At 45.1% G+C, this 14,694-nt stretch overlaps 1 protein-coding gene across 4 annotated transcripts in view; it reads left to right on the top strand.

The window, feature by feature from the left end:
• Positions 1-5,199: 5,199 nt before the first annotated feature.
• The window catches only part of SNPH (syntaphilin), a 40,378-nt gene continuing 30,883 nt past the window's right edge, over positions 5,200-14,694 (top strand). For 3 of the 4 annotated variants that reach the window (XM_050918306.1, XM_050918305.1, XM_050918302.1), the window contains exons 1-2: positions 5,200-5,454; positions 6,053-6,159. The gene's annotated coding sequence lies outside the window, so the exon portion shown is untranslated. Of the gene's footprint in view, positions 5,455-5,703; positions 5,796-6,052; positions 6,160-14,694 lie in introns of those variants that run through there. The other variant, XM_050918304.1, reaches the window with a different exon arrangement.

Raw genomic sequence — 14,694 nt, 5'->3', positions numbered from 1 at the left:
TGTGCCCTGAGTTTTTCAAAAATTCTTTTTTCCAGAGGAGGGAGTTGCAGGTCTCATCAGACTATGGGGAATTGACAAATAGTTCCCCCTATATCATCCTTGCACCTCCTCTCCGGATTATATAATAGCTTGTGTAGGTGTGATATATATGTCATGGTTATTCATGGAGAAGATGTTTATTATAAGGTTTAGGTTTTAAAAAAAATATTTTGTTTAATATTATCAATAGTTCAATATTTTGTTAATGGAGAAAAGCTAAAAATAAGCATTCCACTCAAGCAAATTTTGTATTTAATATTAAATTTCTTTTAAAAATCTCAGTGAAAGTTCTATAAAACCTGTCTAGAGTTATGACAAACATTGTTTTTAAAAATTGTTAAGCCAAAATCTTTTGCACTAGGTTATTTTTCAAAAAAAGACCATTAAAAGACCTATTAAATATTCAGTCCAAATGTCACAGGGTACATGAATAGATTTGACTATTTCCTATGATATATTAAGGTTATATAAGTGAGATACAAATGTCCATATATAATGGTCCATGAAACCCTACTAACTAATGTAGATATTCAATTTGTGTACATCTCAGAAAACTTATACAGTTTATCACAAGCCATGGTACAGTCTGTTCATTTCATAACTGAAAGTCGTGTATTTATTTTTAACTTTATTTTTATTGGATAACACCACTAAAGCATATTTTGCTACTTTGTGATAACAGTGATGCTTTAAGTGGTCTTTATTAGAAACATTACAGTCCATTTTAAAATTATAACTTTCTTACAAGGAGAGTTTAAACTTTATATTTTAAGCTCTAACAATAGATTTTCAAACACTGCCGACTATATCTCTTACTCTAGAAAACTAATAGTTCCATTTTCTGTTACTCTGCTGATTCTTTAGGGCATTGTAGAGAAGTTACTCCAGACCCAAAATATTCATATAACATCAGGAAGATATATTAAACTATGAAATACTGCTCAGTATTTTTCTTAAAGATTACTTTTTAAAAAATTATTTGTTGACGTTTAAAATTCTTTGTTAAATTTATATATAACTAACTCAGTGCATTAGTATATCTTTTCCTTCCTTTTCTCCTAGGATGTTCTGTCACTTTTATTTCAGTGTTGTAAATTGGTGTTTTCTGCACTGAGAAATTAGTTTTCTTAAATATACTGAAATGTGAAATGGTAATGTACATTAATTTTTTTAACAAAACGTTGATGTACTTTGTGTGCAAACCATTGAGATTAAATCCGTAAAAAGCAAAAACAGACATCTTCTTATCTTGTTGATATCAGCTGTAAAATGTGAAAAACAACAGACACAGAAGCTTGGCCATACTGGGTCAGACCAAAGTTCCATCCAGCCCAGTATCCTGTCTACCAACAGTGACCAATGCCAGGTGTCCCAGAGGGAGTGAACCTAACAGGTAGTGATCAAGTGATCTCTCTCCTGCCATCCATCTCCACCCTCAGACAAACAGAGGTTAGGGACATCCTTCCTTACCTATCCTGGCTAATAGCCATTAGTGGATTTAACCTCCATGAATTTATCCCCCTTGTCCACATGTTTGTTGACCCCCTCAAAGAACGCTAATAGATTAGTAAGACATGATTTCCCTTTACAGAAACCATGTTGACTTTTGCCCAACAATTTATGTTCTTCTATGTATCTGACAATCTAAGGGATTTTAATATCTCAGCCACAATTTTTTTCTACTGTCTAAAAGATGGGACCAAATACTATTTACGGAAACTGAAAAAAAGATTGGATTGCCATTGGTTTACGTTATAGGAATGCTCCTTCCACCCAAAAGTTAAATGAGTGGAGTTAATTTTAGTTTTGAATTTCTGAATTTCCACACATTTATCAGTTTGGATACCTCCTCAGGGCCCAAACCCACATGTAAAAGCATCAAAGAATCCTGTGGCACCTTATAGACTAACAGACGTTTTGGAGCATGAGCTTTCGTGGGTGAATACCCGCTTCGTCAGATGCATGTAGTGGAAATTTCCAGTGGCAGGTATATATATGACACCTCAACTGCTAGAACATGGCCTCATCCTCCCTGATTGAACTAGCCTCATTATCTCTAGCTTGCTTGCATATATATACCTGTCCCTGGAAATTTCCACTACATGCATCTGACGAAGTGGGTATTCATCCACAAAAGCTCATGCTCCAAAACGTCTGTTAGTCTGTAAGGTGCCACAGGATTCTTTGCTGCTTTTACAGATCCAGACTAACACGGCTACCCCTCTGATACCAAACACATGTTGCTCACCATCGACATGTAAAAAGTTACTTGTTTGTGGAATTGGGACCCAATCCTGCATAAGAGTAGCCCTTCCCATTGATTCGATTAGACTACTCACATGAGTAAGAATTAGTAGAATTAACCATTAATTATTACTTAATGCTGTTTGCTTGCTTGTTTTGCCCAGTTGGAGATAACCTAATAAGGTACAAATTTAAAAAGGAGTCCTTGCTGTTATTCTAGGGCTAACAATTTGACAGATTGCCTTCTGTGAAGAAAGAGACCCTGCCAGGCAGAGCTGAAAGACCTAAGTCTTTCTCTATAGAAGCAGAACATTTTCCATTGATGACATGTGCAGGAGAAATCTCATCCAAATTTAGATTGGCCTGGGACTGTAATTATGAATGGCTTATATTTTTCTTTTCTTTGAGGGCTGGCCAGACGCTTTTATTTAGGAGTCTGAGTACCAATTTGTGGAGAAAAAGGGAGTTTGTTTTTCAAAATCTAGCATCTGTTACCTTGGGAGCAGACCCATGACCATGACCAAGACAGCAATAAAAAAGTCTCTCTGACTTCCAGTCCAAGGCCTTACCCACCAAAGCTTGCTGTCTCCCCTCTTGTATATGAATCAGGAAGGCTCAAATGATGGGCATTCTAGAAAATGTAGTTGTAAACCAAAAGTGAAAACTTGTGAATAATAGGCTCTAGGATGTTATGGAAGGAATTTTTTTGGAAATGGCTTCCTTGTCAGAAAAGTAGTTTTCAAGGACTCCCTCAGGCCACATCTCACTATTTAAGGGAGTAGTTACTGACTCTATCATTTGTCACTCCTCAAGTAAACTTTTATGCTAGCTGACTGCCAGAAACCGGGAGTGGATGTCAGTGGATGAATTATTCAGTGATTGCCTGTTCTGTTCATTCCGTCTGAAGCACCTGGCTTTGGCCACTGTTGGAAGACAGGATACTAGGCTAGATGGACCATTGGTCTGACCCAGTGTGGTCATTCTTATGTTATATTCTTCTGTACTTGGGGGGGGGGGAATTAACTGCATATTTTACATCTGCAACTGCCTTGTGGTAGTGCCTTCATAAATCCCAGGTAACCTGTTTGATAGCTGTTTTTCAAGTGCAGAGTAGAGGAACTGACATGTTAGGGTATGATATAAGGAAGGTAAAGGGAAAGACCTGCAGTGTATGGTGCATCCAGAGAAAAACTGCTGCATGAGAGACTCAGGTGGAGAGAAATTAATGCCAGTGATACAGGAGATGGAGATCAGGAGGGAGAAGAGTCTGAACATAAAAATAACTACAGTACCTGAGGTGCATGAGAAGACACAACTACAGATCATAGGTGCTAGAATAATACAAATACAAAAGGACACAACAGTGAGTATGAAGATGAACCAGCAGAAATATCTCTTTCCCTTGTGGAACTCTTCAGTAGGACCCAGATTTCAGTGCTGGAGATTTTGACTCCTCCACTTCAAGATCAAGATCTGCAGACAGTTTAGGAACCTTGCAAAGATCACTGTTTGAAAGACTTCCACAGAATGAGGTGTGCTTTGAAGAGGGATTTGAAGGAGGAAAGAGGTTATTTAGCTTGCGTGTGTCTAAGAATGAAGGGCTTGCAGTATGGAAGAAAGCATGAAAACAAGAGTAGGAGCAGGATATAACAAAAGTGATTTGGAAGATCTGAGGAGGCAAACAGGGATGAATACAAGAAGTGTAAGTCGGAGAGAGAGAGAAATTGAACACAATGTGTACACTTTAGTTGAATCAACTACAAACCTTACAAGAAAAAAATACTATAATAATATCATGTGCTTATAAATTATATCAGATTAAATATAAAATGAGAAATTAGGGATTTTATGAATGTGGTTTGCAAATATAGACAAAATTTTGGTTAGCTGATTATATATAATATTTGAGGCATGAGTTTGGTTTATTTAATCTAGATGTTTGAATTTTAAATAACGTAGAAGAAGTTATATTAAATAGATATAAAAGAAAATGTATGAGTAGTAGTATGACCAGCAAGAATGTGTATCAAGATATATTGCACAAAGGAATCTCTGCCTTCAATGTCAATATGTATTAAGGGTCTGAGTGCATGTTTCCCATTAAATGTTTTACTTCTGAATTGAGAGGACATTCCGAAACATTTAAGAAGCTGTACACAAATGTGTGTTGCCATTACTAAGTATAAACTTTTATTTTGTAAATGTTTATTAGTGTTTGTAGCTATATATTTTGTTAATTTCAGCCCAGATGTTGGCTGCATTGAGCTTGATCCTGCAAAGATTTTTGCACATGCTTTACAAATACTGCACAAAGTTAAGTATGTACAAAAGTCTTTGCAGGATTAGGACTTTATAGACTAAAACGACAGCACCTTTAATCCGAAAGTCTCTCAAAGCACTTCACAGATTTTCCATAGTATCTAGTCGCAAACAGATTAAATAGTCAGGAAATACGAAACAGAATCCCAAATACCTTAAACACCTGACGTCAGATGAACTGTCACCGTATCTTTCTGTTTGACTCTTCTGGGTCTGAGTCTCCTCTCCTCTCCGTCAATTTTACACCAATACATTTCTATTGACTTTGCTGGAGTTACTCATTTAACCAGAGTGAGAGGAGGATGAAGCCATGTCTATTGATTCCCAACTATAATTACATATTTTGGTGTGAGAAAAGGCCAAATTCTGACCAATTACAGAAGTGTAAATTTGGAGTAACTCTACTGCCTGCACTGGAGTTACTCCAGATTTAAACGAATGGTGCCTGAGATCAGAATCTGTCCTGGAGACTGTAAAGTGCTTTGGGGAAATCTGGATGGGATGCATGTTGCTATAGAAACTATTATTGCTTGTGTGACATTTCCTGTGGCTTTTTTTTCTTTGTTTGTGTGGCAGCCTTCACAAGCTGTGCAAGCCATCGGGCTATTCATGGCGTTTCTTGTCCTTTCACTCCTGCTGCAGTTTATTAACACTCCCGACGCCCCCCCTCGCCTTGACACGGAATACAGCGAGGTTATGTGAATTGCAGCGGGACTGAAAGACCAGGCAGTAACTGGACTGTGGTTAGATTAGATATGTCCATGCGTGTGTCCTGGCCTCACGGCACTGAAGTCCGGAGCGGCACCAGGAACGACTATGGATGGCCCATCATTCCGAAGTGGAGCGGATTTAGTAAGTCACGGCAAGAGCCCCCTACCACGCGTGGCTGGAGTGCTTCAGAGCCACTGATCGCTGGGAGAAGCGGGGAGGGTGGGGTCTGCTATAAACTTTGCAAAAATCGCCCTTTCGGGGGCAGGAAAAGCCCAGCGGGGCGGGGACCCCCTTGCCGCTGCCAAGCGCCAGCTATCTCTTTAAGAGCCGAGCGGCAGTTACGCAGCAGCATGTGAGCGAAGCCAGGCGCTGCCTTCCATCCATGACCATCCCTCCCCGCAGCCCAGCCCCAGCGCAGCCGCCTCTCCCAGCGCCCGGCCGGCCGGCCACGCAGGAGCATCCTGGCATGGCCGCGGAAGCAGGTGATGGAGGCAGAGCTCCCATTCCCCCAGCCGGCACTGGAAATGGACGGTGCTTTGCAGGGATTAGGGGGGGGTGGTGGGCATCTATTGCGGTGCGCCCCGGTGTGAGCTGGGGGGGGGTCTGTCCGTGCGCCTGGAACAGGTGCAGGAAGCTGCGCATCGCTCCCTGCAGGGGCTGAGATTTGGGAGGGGCAGGGGCAGGGGCCTGGGGGCTGGCTCTGATCCGTTACCCTTGCCTCTGTATTCCCTGCTGGCAGGTTGCTGAGCTAGCCGGCTGCCTGCTGCAGTACCGCAGTGGTGCTGCACCCCCCACCCCCGGAGGAATTGCCGAGAAGACCCGGTGGGCCCCGCTGAGCAAACTCAGGTGAGCGCAACGCACCCAGGATGCGCAGACAAAGCGCTGCATCACCCTGGGGGAGGAGGGGAGGAAAGCCGGGGCTGGGGGAATGCTCCGGAGACTGCAGTGGGGATAAGGTGTGAGGCTGCATTGGCTCTAGCCTCCCCGTAAGTAAAACTTAAGGATGATGCATGTAACCAGCACAGTCCCCTCCCCACCCCCCCAAACGCAACGCGGCCCTGGAGCTCGGGCTCTGCAGCGAGGAGGCTGGCAGGCTGCTTGTTGTTCTGGATCACACCCTGGGCCAGAGGGGAGGATATTCCACTTTGGGTCAGGCATGCCCCCAATCAGCGTCTGCCGGGGCCATTCCAGATGCCTCTCCTGCAGCATTGCACCCTGGGGCCTTGCTGTGCGTTTGGGGGGTTATTATTTAATGATTTTATGCTGCATCTCAAAGGAAACGCTGGCAGCGTATGGGGCGATTGATGAGTGTGCTCCTTGCTTATTTCTTCCCCCTCAAGGTCAATGAAGGCAGATTCTCCCATAAAAATCCCCTGCCCTGCATGTGTCATCTCTGTAAACTATCGCTCTGCCCCTGGGGCTAGACAAGGCATAGTTGAAGTAATGACCTTGCTCAGGCAGGTAAAACCATTTTTCCCCAACCTTTTTTAGGTCTCTCTGATCTTTAAGCGGGTGCATCTTGTGCTCAAAAGAAAGCAACATCTGCCCATGCTTTATAGGGCCAGCACAAAGTTTCCACCACCACAGAAACCCTACTTCAGCCCCGAAGGCCTCCTTATAAAGCTCAAATGGGACTTCAGTGGGCCACAGACTTTGTGAACAGCCTCTCCTGGCGCTGGGCGGATTGAGGTTAGAGGGGAGCTGGTTATACTAACATTTTGCTTTTTCTTCTACACTGAGAAGTGAATTTCTCTTCACGCGTCATTCTCCCTAGCCCCATGGAATTGTATCTTCAGTCCCTGGGCGCCCCCACGCAGGCCAGCTCGCTTTGCCTTCTGTAATCAGCTGGGCTCTGTAGTGTTGCTGCTTCTCTGACTCGCTCTACTATCTGGGCCTCACCTGGGAACATGGGGTCTAGATCCCAGGGATCCTGCCTTTAATCTACCCCTGCTCCTCCCTCAGTATCTGTCACAGAATTCCACTCCCCACGCCTCTGCCCATGAATAAGCGTCTCTACGTCAAACGGGGCTTCTCGGAGAGACTGTGTGTTTTGATAAAGCAAGTTAACAGAGTGCCACATACTGTGCAAATTGGCACAGGTGCTGGAACTGAGGGTGCTGCCGCTCACCCTAGCTTGAAGTGGTTTCCATTATATCCAGGGTTTACAATTTGGTTCAATGGCTCTCAGCACCCCCACTATAAAAATTGTTCCAGCCCCCCTGCAGATTGGATCAGGCACAATGTAAAGTTGACAGCAAGTTAACCCTCGTGGAACTGAGATAAGCTTGGTGAACTGAACCCCTCTGCACAACAGGGAATGTGTCAATTGTAACCAGCTTTAGAAGCTTGCCATATGTTTCTCAAACTATTCTTGAAGACACACAGGGAAGCTTTCCGGTTGTACACGAAGGAAAAGGGTTACCCTCCAATGATCCCTTCCTCCTGGGAATACCAGCACCCTTTGTCCCTGCGTTAATATCAGTTTGACAAACCAATCAGCTACTTAGCATAATAATGTATTCTTGTCTAACGAGTTTCTTTTCAATAGGATCTTTGATGCAAACTCAGCATTTAGTGGTGAGCCAAAAAAAGAAAAGGTTTCCAGTTACATGTGTAATAGTAGCTCTCAGAGAAATCCCTTTCTGCTGCTGCAGTGGCTCCTTAAAGCACAAATCTTGAATGTGCATGTTAGTCTAAAGCAGTGGTCCCCAACATGGTGCCCAGGGGCACCATAGGGCCCCCCAGGGCATTTATGTGTGCCCGCCTAGTGCCTAGCAAGGGAGAGAACCACAGCCCTGTGCCTGCCAGGGACAGAGCACTCAGGCTGCGGGCGCAGTATTCTCTGTTCCCAGCAGGTATGGGGCCTGCTTAGTGCCCCGCAGGGGAGAGAATCCGTGCCCCCGTGCCTGCTGGGGACAGAGTACTCTGGGGCTGCGGGCACCGGTGTTCCCTGTCCTTGTGGCTTTTCTCCGGCTTCTCTCTTCTCTCTGGATTCATATATTATGTAATATTAAATATGATATGTTTTTGTATTATTTAATGTACAAATACAAAATAAGCCTTGAAAAATTGTTGGTGCCCAACACACTCTTCTGAAAACATGAATGTGCTACTGGCCACAGAAAGGTTGGGGATGACTAGTCTAAAGGACCACATTTCCCTAGCCACTTCTAGATGTCACCAGCCCCCTGAAAACCATCAAAAACCCCAGAGCCCACAGGATCAAAGGATCTTAGAGTGCAGGGCCGGCTCCAGGCACCAGCACAGGAAGCAGGTGCATGGGACGGCCAATCCGGGTCTTTGGTGGCAATTTGGTGGCGGAGCTCTCGGTCCCTCTTGGAGTGAAGGACCCACCGCTGAAGAATGAAGTGATGCAGTAGAGGTGCCGCAGATTGCAGCTATATTTATTTATTTATTTTCCCCACACACTTCGCCGCTTGGGGTGGCAAAAAAGCTGGAGCCAGCCCTGCTACAGGGGGGCAGATCCTTCATCTGAAGGAGCAGGAAGCAGGGTAAACCTCAGATTTGCCTCATTATAAAATTGTTATACTTTGCCTAGGAAATTTCCTTCAGATTCTGTGTCTTTATAAACCATCATCCCATCTCTAAGGTAAGAAGCTTTAAAAAATGTAAAAGGATAAGCCCTGTGTTTGCTGGGGGGAGCCAAAGGCTCCCTGGGCCTCATTGTCAGAGATGCTGGGAACACAGGCTAAGTTTACACTGCAGGGGAGGGTGAGCCTGGCAGCCTGGGTGTGCAGGCTCACACTCGCTGGGCTAGAGCTAATGTTGTGGCTCCGGCAGAGACATGGGCTAGCCACCCAAGCTCAGATGCAGGGGATCGAGTGGGCTTGAACACCTGAGCTGCAGCTGAGCTACAAGGTCCACGCGGATATTTTTAGCACGCTAGCTATAGCCCAGTTAGCACGAGTCTAACAAGGCTCACTCCCAGCTGCAGTGTAAACTTACCCACAGAGCCCTCATTGGCTTTCAGTGGCCTTACAAGTGCTCAGCAGATCTGAAAATCAGTCCACAACTGCGACTGTGCATGTACAATCATGCATAAGTAAAGCACAAATATTCCACAGTGAGGGTAAGTAACCACTGGAACAGTTTAACAAGGGTGGTCTGGGGGTCTCCATAAATCAAGATCAGATATTTTTCTCAAGGATCTGCTCTAGTTCAGGGTCGTGCACAAGTGGGGGCAAGTAGGGCCCTGGGCCCCGCAATAATTGGGGGAGGGGCGCAAAGCTTTTCTGGTCGCAGGGCTGGGGCAGGGGGCAGCGAGTTCCTCTGGCCTCAGGGCCTCAAGGGGGGCACAGAATGTGCCCCTCTGAAAGCAGTGAAATTTAAATTCCTGCATATGCCACTGTTCTAGTTCAAACAGGAATTGTTTCAGGGAAGTCCTGTGGCCTGTGCTATGCAGGAGGTCAGACTAGGTGAGCACAGGGCTCCCTTCCGGCTTTATAATCTATTAATCAAATCGATTGAAGATGCCTGTAATTCCCACAAACCAGCTAGCTGTCAAAATTGTTACTTTGTATCTGCAAATGACGTGGGCTCAAATGTAAAGGTTGAGATGAGGCTTTTTTGAAAATTTGGCCCAGAATATCTTTGTGTGTATTCTCCCAACTCTGCAGCAATGGTAAATAAGCATTTCCACTCCCAGAATGGGGTGTTTTCCTGCTAACCTTTGTAGGTGAGGCTGGACCATGGCAGTCAAGGAAGTAAACAGAATGGGGCCACGATGGCTTGTGTGCTTGGGTTGAAACTCAGAAATAAATTGATGTTGTTCCAGTGGAAAACTGCAAGCTCTGCAGGGAAACAAATGTTGGGTGGAAACATGAATCTGCTTTTGACAGTGTTTGCACACCTGTCTGTGCGTTACCCAAGCCTATTCCTTGCCAATGAAGCAAAGCAGGTCTGATGGGAAGGGCCCTGGATGCCCTTCACGTCCATCACTTCACCCCATGTAGCAGTTTGGGGATAGGGTGGATAATGAAGGGGAAAGGATTCTGAGTAAGCAGGGCCAACCTTCTGTATTCTGCAGGAGATTATTCAAATCCACATATGTTTAAAAACAATTAATGAAGCTATGGATTTCAAAGCCGTAATAAAACTAGTATTGTCCCCAAGATCCAGGGTTCGAATGGTTAAGCATTTAACAAAGGCAGGAATTTCTCTTTCTTCCCCCCCCCTTGCATATTTATTATTAAGTAACAAATCTGGGACCAACACTGCCCCATTGGATTGTAACAGTAAGATCACAACTTAAGTCCATCAGTATTATGGGGCAATTGGCTGCTCCATTGTAAACAGGTAGGATTCAGACTGTTGGAGTCCTACAGCCACAAAAATTACAAGGCTCTTCCTACAATCACCTCCATACTTGGGCACAAGAGAGACCAATGGCTTCAAAACACCGCCAGGTCTTTGTGGTGCAATTTGCTGATCAGTACTTAGTGCCTTGCAGTTACCCTCTGGCAGGAGGAGTGGAATGTAACACATGCAAGTTCATTCGGTACAGAGACCGTCAGGTCTCCAGAGTGAGCAGCCACCCCATGCCACTGATAACAGATCCTTGGAATCCATGTGGTTCCAGTTTATGGGAGGCTGGATCCCACTGCTCCAAAGAGCCCATCTCAATCTGCCGCGATGTTCAATGTGCCCCTAATATATACATCTTGTATTCTTTGCCTTCCCTCCTCCCACCCCTGGAAAAAAAATAACCGATTGACATATTTGTAATGATCTTTCTGAACTTAGAACATCTTCCTCCATACCAGGTTTATATTTTGTTTGTGATTTTTTTTTAACATGAAACAAAAAAAGGCCTAATATAGAAGAGTGCAGGGATGCCTCTTTAAAGTGCGCCTCAGCATTTTGTTAGATTTCAAAACTAAGGTTCAGTTCTGCCTTCACTGTGCCCTGTATTTTTAAACTTTTGGGGTTGCCGAACACTGGGTTTATCCCACTAGCAACTTTGCAGGATGTGGAAGTGACACTGGTACTCATGAGATCTCCCGATAGTATAGTGAAAAGCAGGGTATAGGAGCTTAAATGTAAATCCTCCATTTTATGGTAATTGCTGTCTTATATTAAATATGTTTATATCAGAAATGTGTTCTTGATGCTACTGGAGTGATGTGCGACAAGGAAACCAAGGAAATTCTGAGTTCAGATAGTCTCTCTGTTCTTCCTTCAGCCCCATTGTGTCTTGGCTTTGCAGTCGCTTTGGGTTTTTATCAGTCAGGGCAGTGTGGTTGCACTGGAGCGCCAAGACAGCCTTTCCACAGCATTGCCTTGGGTTTGCCAGTGACCTTTAGGGCCTGTTGTTGTTTTTTCAGAAATGGTCTCCAGTTTTGTGGTTGCAGATGAAAGCATTGAGACATTTACCTGATTGCACCCGCAAATCAGGCGGTTAACTGTCTAATTTCTGACATATGTGCCCAGAGTCATTTGCGACCACAGAATTATGCCCACAGGATTGGAGGCTGGGTTGAGGCTTACACCGAAGTGTGGAGTAGATCAGGTTTTGTTTGCTTTCTTGAGGCAGGGCCCTGGTTCTGAATCAGGATCCTCTAGCACAGACCATGCAGAGTGTATCCAACTTCAGTGGGATGCCACACAGGTGCAGGGATTCATGTTAGCATATCCTGAGGCAGGATTGGGGATTGATATAAGAAGTATGTGGGGAAAGAGGGTGCGAGTTAACTTTTGGGACAGAAACCAAACTTACCATCCAGTTCCTGGCTTTTTTGTTTTTATTTTTTATTTATTCATTGCCAGTCAGTTAAAATCTTGCTCCAAAATGGCAATAATTCCCATTAAATTGAGAGTAAAGGCTGCAAAGGGCAGACATTAGATTAGTATAAATAAACTCCTAACCTTTGAGAGAAATGTGCTTTCCTGGGCTAGAGCCTAATGGATGAGCCTCATTATAACTGAACTGGTCCCCTCTTTACTGACAGATTAAACTCTGTTTAGAACCTACAGTCAAACACAGTCAAGTTTAAACCCTGCTTAAAGATTGTTCTCAAACCCTGTTTAAAGCCCTGTGTGAGTGGGCACATAGCAGAGTCTGCAACCATGTTTAGTGAGCCCAGTTCTCGGGGGGAAAGATTGGCCCCATCAGTCAGGAGGGCCCTTTGAACACTATTAGCCAAAGCCATATTGAAACAGAGCTGTAGCTTGCTGCGTTCTGCTCCCTGGCGAGCTCGGTTGAGATGTATGTAAACCACTATTTAGAACTTTGCTTTGAACCCTCCAAAAGGAGGGATGAAGCCTCAGCACAGCCCCCAAACATGAGGCGAGGCCATTCTGTTAGAAACTGGCAAAGGTCAGCATTAGCTCAGATTACGTAAAATATAACAAAAGGAGCAATGAAAGGGAAAACAACCATAAATTGGACACAACAGCAGCACTGCATGAGGAACAGTGACTCGAATAGCAGGTGGCCATACAATTTCAGTATCAGAGTTAATGTTCTGAAACAAGTCTCCTCTGAATGTTCGCACTCTTGGAACAATCTGAGGGATCCTGCTCCAATTACCCAGTAAAGTTTCTGGTCCGTCTGCTGTCTCAGTTGGAAGGAACTGAGGGAGTCGGAGTGCTATGCCACCCTTTCGTAGCCTCACCCTCTGAACATTCACAGTCACCCAGGGGCATAAGAGTGTTTCAACAGGCACTGCTGCTAGACAGTTCCACTGGTCCACCCTCACTGTTGCCACATCCCAGGAGTGTGAACCTCCCTGGATCCTCTCAAAGAATTCTGGTTCATTTTCATATCGTCTTGGGAACTATCCATCCTCTACTTTCACATGACTTATGAGAAGAGGCTGAGGGAACTGGGATTGTTTAGTCTGCAGAAGAGAAGAATGGAGTGGGGGTTGATAGCTGCTTTCAACAACTTGAAACTTGGGGTTCCAAAGAGGATGAATCTAGACTGTTCTCAGTGGCAGCAGATGACAGAACAAGGAGTAATGGGCTCAAGTTGCAGGGGGATGGTCTAGGTTGGAGATTATGAAGAACTTTTTCCCTAGGAGGATGGTGAAGCACTGGAATGGGTTACCTAGGGAGGTGCGGAATCTCCTTTCTTAGAGGTTTTTAAGGCCCGGCTTGACAAAGCCCTGGCTGGGATGATTTAGTTGGAGTTGGCCCTGCTCTGAGCAGGGGGTGGGACTAGATGACCTCCTGAGGTCCCTTCCAACCCTGATATTCTGTGGTTCCATGGTCACTGTTCTATACAATAACCAGGCCCTGTCCTCTCAAAAGGGCCTGTCCAGCTCTTGGCAGAGCCAATAGGTACAAGATGGTCTCTAGGCATTTTTAGTTAGATCATCAGCTGGCACAAACCAGCATAGCTGTTACCGTTGTGGAAGCTATGCCAGTTGACCCCAGCTGGGAATCTGGTGCTATATCTCTGCAAAGAAGAGGCCCCTAACTGGAGGGTTTAGTTCTTTTACTGGGTAGACCCTGTTCTTCCCTTTCAGTAGGTGTCAGGTTCCCCTCTCATACAGATACTACTGCTTGGCTCCTTTTTAGGTGGCAGCTTTCTGCCTGCCTGAGTGAGGTTCGATGGTGCTGAGGGCCTCAACTTCCTTTGGAGTCTCTGGGAGGTGAGGGCATCCAGCACCTAGCAGGGTGGTGGAGTGGAAGGCCTCAGCTAGGCTGCTGAGTTAGACTTGTCCTGGCCTTGTTCTGGAGCCGGCACAGCAGCCACTGATTCGCTCAGAATTCCAGGGTGGGAGACACCTGAAAATGTGTGTCTGCTTGGCACAGGAAGGGTGGCTGAGCTGGTGTCCCTCCCTGGGTGGATGGCAAACGTATTCCAATATCTATTTTAATGTGGTGCAATACATTGTGTTCCACTGTAATATAAACACCTTCAAATCTTTATCTCAGCTAGGCAGTAGCATGAGATCATATGTGATGGTCTCAGCAGTGCTATTTATCCTTTGACTCCTGTGAGGACTGCTTTTTGAATCGGGCTACTTTTGTGTATGTTTTGTCCCTGTATAATGTCGGAAATAGCCGTAGCGGTGGTATGCCCGGGCCGCAAAGCACCAGACCGTGAATGCTGGAATCACAAGATAGAGCAAAAGGCTCCTGACTGATCACTTCAAGTGCCGTTTTTAATTCGCCTCCACCATCCCGTAGTGTTTAAAGCTTCATTGCTTGAAGTGGAACAGAGTCATCCACTGAAATGGCGATTCTACCTTCAAGGGCAGTTGAGGGTGTCCAGCATCTGGCAGGATTAGGCCCCTGGAGGAGGTAGCAAGGATCTGTGTGAGCCAGATATCTTCAATGGGAGTGAGGAGAGAGGTACTTCAGGCATTTCAAGGGGAAGGAACAGATGAGCGGTTTGATGTGCGGAGAGCACAG

The sequence above is a fragment of the Gopherus flavomarginatus genome, chromosome 11 (genome assembly GCF_025201925.1).
Source record: "Gopherus flavomarginatus isolate rGopFla2 chromosome 11, rGopFla2.mat.asm, whole genome shotgun sequence".
NCBI lineage: Eukaryota > Metazoa > Chordata > Testudines > Testudinidae > Gopherus > Gopherus flavomarginatus.
This window is presented reverse-complemented; position numbering and strand designations above follow the sequence as displayed.